The sequence below is a fragment of the Chenopodium album genome, chromosome 19, assembly GCF_948465745.1.
Source record: "Chenopodium album chromosome 19, dcCheAlbu1.1, whole genome shotgun sequence".
NCBI classification, from domain to species: Eukaryota; Viridiplantae; Streptophyta; class Magnoliopsida; order Caryophyllales; family Amaranthaceae; genus Chenopodium; species Chenopodium album.
In genome coordinates this window covers 38623557-38629556 of record NC_137852.1, presented here as the reverse complement: position 1 = coordinate 38629556, position 6000 = coordinate 38623557, and the positions used below count along the sequence as shown (strand labels likewise).

At 32.2% G+C, this 6000-nt stretch overlaps 1 pseudogene; it reads right to left on the bottom strand.

Annotated features, from left to right (window-relative positions):
- Nucleotides 1-3226: 3226 nt before the first annotated feature.
- On the bottom strand, nucleotides 3227-5155 carry LOC145593810 (protein FAR1-RELATED SEQUENCE 5-like; annotated as a pseudogene).
- Nucleotides 5156-6000: the final 845 nt, after the last annotated feature.

The window sequence follows — 6000 nt, the reverse complement described above, 5'->3', positions numbered from 1 at the left end:
GCTTCTCTTGCTGATGTTTCTGAGAAGTCTGCTTCTAAGAAAGAACAAGTATGGATGGTTTCTTCTAAGAAGCAGGATGTTGGGAAAACAGAAAAGAAAGGAACAAAGGAAATGCTTCTGTCTTTTTCAAAGTTGAAAGTTCTGCATTCTGATTGTTTAAGTGATGGTGAGGAGTCTTCTAAAGATAATGAATGTAGTACTAGTTCTGAAGATCATTTAATATGTGATATTGATTGTGGTGCTGCTGGAGGTTATTCTTTACAGTTAATATCAAGGTTTTTGAGAGTTTATAATCCAAAAGCTAAGAGGATGAAGAGTTTAAGGCTTCAAGTTGCTGATTATTGCTTTGGTGACAATTATGAAGGTGTTGATATGATGTAAGTTTTAGGGTTCTAAAAGTGAATATATAGATTTTTTTTGAATTTTTCTTATTAAATAATTTTTTTAATTCTGTGAAACAGGGAAGTTTTGGTGTTTTTTTCTGAATTTTATAATTTGCCGCGTGAAGAATTAATGACATTGATTGAGGAAGAGCTTATTTCAAGTCGGGTTATGGACTGTTTTTTTGTGTTGATGAATTATCTTCAGTGTCAAAAAACAACAACTGTTGCCAAGTTATATTTTGGTGGTGAACATATGGTAATTGCAATGTTATGCTTTGTTGAATTTTTTTATATTATTTAATATTTTATCTATTATTTTAACTTATTTCTATTTGTTCAGTTACCTCTTTTGCGCTGTATATTCAATGGAGAAGGATGCTCCTTTGAACAAGAAATTTTCGGGGCATGGGATCAATGGTTTGATGCTGTTAAAACTATTGCATTTTTTGATGCAAAGCTGGTATGTCATTTAATTTTATGACTCCAAGTTACTAGATAGCATATTTGCATTACTTGATATTATGTATAATGGTTAATTGATATTGTTTACTGTGCTTGCTTACTTGTGGTTACTTGATAGTATTCCTTCTTGTTATGTATTAGGGTTACTTCTTATGATTTATATGGGTTTTTCTTGTGATAAAAGTTACTTAGTTGTTGGTATGTATAGAGGTTACTTCTATTATTTATAGGGGTTACTTGATGGTATATAAGGGGTTACTTGATATTTATTAGGGTTCTTATTTATTGGGCTTATGTGTTGGTATATACAGGGTTACTTGTTGGTACATACAGGGGTTATTTCCTGTAATTTATTTGTGTTAATTGATGTTGTATATAGGGGTTTATTTATTATTACTTGTTTGCATATCATTAGTATGTATATAGGTTACTTCTGTCATTTATTGGGGTTACTTGATATTTATTAGGGTTACTTATTATTTATTGGGCTTATTTGTTGGTATATACAGGGGTTACTTGTTGGTATATACAGGGGTTACTTGTTGGTACATACTGGGGTTACTTCCTGTAATTTATTGGTGTTGATTGTTGTTATATATAGGGGTTTATTTATTATTACTTGTTTTCATATCATTAGTCATTAATTTAATGTTTCTTTTATGCAGATTTTTATTCCCATCTACTATTTCGATCATTATTCTGTTGTTGTGATAAACTTCATCAACAACTCTGTTGATTATCTCGACAACAGAAGGTATTTCTTGGGAGTTGGAAGGAATATCACTAGGACTTTTGATGAACATCACACATGTTATTATACTCTTGTTTGGTATTTGGTAAGTTTATTAATTAAGCATTATAGATTTGTTTATTCATACTTCGTTGTTTAACTGACCTCTTTTTATTGTTTATTTCAGAGACACTACTTTTCAAAATATCTGGTTTTAAAGAATCATGATCAAGGGGAACTTGTCAACAACTTCCCTATTAGAATGATTCCAATTGATTCTCAGCAGTGTTCAAAGAACAATGATTGTGGGGTTTTCTGTTTATATCATTGTTCTGTATACGAAGGCGAAGAATTTGATTGTAAAAATTTGACAAAGGTATTGCATGGTCATTTTGATATAATTATTAAAATTTTGTGTTTTTTTTTTTATTTGGGGTATATTGTTTATATTGTTTTCTTTGTTGGCATTGCAGTCATCAAATCGTCTTCGTTACAGAGCTGAAATCTGTGCATCATTGGTCCTATGTAATTTGAATCAATTACGGCTAGATGTTCTGGAGAAGGTTAAAGTTTTTCTAGCCAACCATGATGCAATTTATGATGAAGTAATAATTAATGAAGAGGTTGATAAAGAAGAGCTTCTTGCCTTGGCTAAAGCTGAAAAGGAACAAAAGGCTAAAGAGAAATTGGCCAAAAAAGAAGCAAAACAGAAAGAAACTGAAGAAAAAGAAAAGGAAAAGTTGGTTAAAAAACCAGCCAAAAAAAAAGTTGATGAAGAAAAAGGAACAAAAAAGTTGTCTAAAGAAGAATCAAAAAACAAGGGAAATGAAGAAGCATCACTGGCATCAATTATGGCGGAAACTAAGGCAACTAAGGCAAAGTTGTCAAAGGTCAAAGCAGCAAGTCAACCAAAGCTCCAATCTCGTCGAAAGTAAGAAGTTTTTCAACAGATTCCTTAAAGGTATTCTTTTGAACTAAATATATAATGTTTCTTTATTTTGTTCAAATTGTGTTTTGATATATGTGAATATTTGTTAGTGTACTTTGCTTTATTGCTTTTTTTTTTTTATTAAAAGTGGTTACTTTTTTGATGACATAATAATATAGAAGTGGTTAATTCTGTAGTATTTTAGGGGTTTTTTGGATTAGTAATAAGGGTTACCTATTTATTGTTAGAGTAATTACTTGTATAGTATAATAGGTGTTACTTGTATAGTATAAAGGGGTTACTTCTTTTTATTTATTTGGTTAATTGATTGTATATATACAGGTGTTACTTGCATAGGATAATAAGGGTTACTTCATTTTATTTATTGGGTAACTTGATGGTATATATAGGTGTTACTTGTATAGAATTATAGGGGTTACTTCATTTTATTTATTGGGTTACTTGATGGTATATATAGGTGTTACTTGTATAGAATTATAGGGGCTACGTATATGAGGGGTTATTGTTATAGGATAATAAGGGTTACCTGTCTGTATTAATTAGTGTTACTAGTTTGTATAATAGAAGTTACTTGTATACAATAAATATCATAAAAGAGATCTTAGCATAATATTAGAGTTTAATTACTTAGCATAATAAGGTTACTGAAAGCAAAAATGTCATTACATAGTTATATATTAAAGTAAAACTACATGTGTTTTATTAAAACAATTTTGGATTTTGAATCGGTGTGGTTGTTCCAAATTCTCTGCTGTCTCCTTTAGCTTGCATTGCTTTTGTTTTTTTTGTGTTCTTTCCTTTCTCGAAATGCCCCTTTATTCTCTTGCTTCTTCCCTTTGTGTTTGCTCTGTCTGGATCCATTAATGTAGGAATTTGATTTTCTGTTTCCTTTCTTTTTTCTCCTGTTGATGAATTTTTGTTTTGTTGCTGTACTTCTCCTTCTGTGCCTTCTTGTTCCTGCCAAAAAAAAAATTATAAATTTGTCTCTAATTGTCCCTGACATGTATAGTTAGGGGAGAAACATATTGTTACCCTTTCCAATTTTCTTTTTATTTCAACAGCTTGTGTTTCAATTTTTTTAAACTCTTCCTCTACCAACTTCCTTGTCTCTGAGTGTTCCTGACATGTTAATATCAAATTGTATCCTTTTCTTGCCATAATTTGTCTCCAAGGAATGTATTTTACTGGTACTCTTTCATTTGCTTCTGCTGTTTCATCTCTTTGTTTCCATAAATGTGTTTTTGCAAACTTTGTCCACCTTGTTGAGATATACTGTTCTGGTATTCTGGTTACAGAATGTTGCTGTAGCACACGTATAGCATGATAACATAACCACCCCACTTCCTCAAAATTTTTGCAAGAACATGCTACACTATTGTCTGCTGAGTTGTATGTAACTTTCTGTTTTGATGCTTCATCATTCTCTATCTGCACTTCATAAAAGAAGTAACCTTGAGCTTCCAAATGAAGAAGTGTTATGCACCCAATTGAGTATGCAAATTCTGTTTCAAAATCTCTGAAAATTGTTTGTGTATAAACTTCTGCTGCATGTTTTAGCATTCCATAGAATGGTAAATGTGAATAAGGGTGAGAGTTTGAGCATTTGAAATCTGCATCAGATTCATTTTGCCTCCATCTTTTTATTGTCTGGTTGAATATCTTGAAAAAATCTGTCAAGCTTGTGTTTTTTGTGGCTTTAAAACCTACAGCATTATTGGTACTCTCACTTCTTTGAGAAGAGAGTATACCAGCTGAAAAGAAGTCTTTGCTTAGAGCTGTGCACCATTTCTCCCTTAGGTTGTAGAGTCTTTTGAACCAACTATTTTTCTCAAGCTTGTATGTTTTAATCATATTTTCCCAGCAAGTTTCAAACTCTTCTATTGTTACACAACCAGATAAACACTTGTTGAATGCATCCTTGAAAGTTGTGTCTCTTTTTAGGGCTCCAAACCTTGACACTGCATTCTTAATCAAGTGCCAAATGCAAAGCCTGTGTCTTGATTCAGGGAATACCTGCATACATTAACTTGTTAGGTTTTGTCATTTAATATAGACATAGGTATTTTACAGTGATATAATAGAAACATTAGCATTTACCTTATGAATTGCTATTGACATTGCCAGGTCTTGGTCTGTAAATATAGAAATAGGCTGTGTTCCACCCATAGATTTCTTAAAAGTTTGCAACAACCACTCAAATGTATCAGCTGTTTCATCAGCAATAAATGCACATCCGAACATTACATTCAACCAATGATTGTTGATACCAACTATTGGAGCACAAATCAAGTTATATTTGTTCGTTCTATAAGTGGTATCAAAAACAATTACATCTCCATAGATGCTATAGTCTTCTCTCATTTGTGAGTCCCTCCAAAAAATTGCTGTAAGTTTGCTTGAATTATCTCCACCGCCTACTTTGAATCTGTAAAAGAAACCAGGTTCATTTTCTTGTCTTTGGTATAGCCTGTCTATTACTGTCTGTGCATCACCTCCTTCAATTTCTTTCATTTTCTTTCTTGTTATATAGTTGAAGTGATCTTTCATTGTGTGTGCTAACACGTTGTCACCACCAGCTTCATGAGACATTAGACGATAAGATTCTGCTGGCTTTAATCCACTTTCTGCCATCATGTCTATAACTTGTGCTTTTTCTTTTGTTATTTTTCTTTCTGATCTATGTAAATGCTGCCATTCTGGTCTTGTTAGTTCATGGTTGTGTTTCATCATATGCTCTTCAACTTCAAACATACCATCACTATTTTTTTTGGCTCTAATGAATGCTTTGCAGCCAGTTCTAGTAATAGGCACTTGCTTCACTCTCTTCTGTTTTTGGTCTGGTGGAGGTGGAGTTTTTCTCACTTTTGGTTTAACTCTGAATCCTTCCTTTGAACAAACAAAGTCTTTCCCTTTGATGGTTTTGGGTTCTCCTTGTGTGTATCTGGTTGTTGATTGTCTTACCCCAAATCCAATAGCAAAAGCATGTTTTTGATATACTTCATATATTTCATTCAAAGTTTTTGCAGTAAAGCCAACAAGGCAACCAGTGTAGTCCAATTCATGCTGGTCATCATGTTTACTTTCTTCTGTGAGAGTGCTTTTACTTGATTCTGTAAGAAAAAACAATCAAATGAGTGAGGGTTATTTCTTGTTGTTTATTTGAGTTACTTGTTGTTATAATGTAGGGTTACTTCTTGTTGTTTATTTGAGTTACTTGTTTATAATGTAGCTGTTTGATTATATGTTTGGTTACTGAATTTTCATAGGATGGGTTACCTGTTTAGTGCTATAGGGGTTACTTGCTGTATATTCTAGTTGTTACTTGCTTTATATTGTAGGAGTTACTTGTTTTATATTGTAGGTGTTACTTAATAAATTACTGTGTGTATAGTAGAAGTTACTTGCATCAGCATAGTAGGGGTTACTGTGTGTTACTTGGATAGAATAGTGGGTATTACTTGTTTAAAATGGGGTTA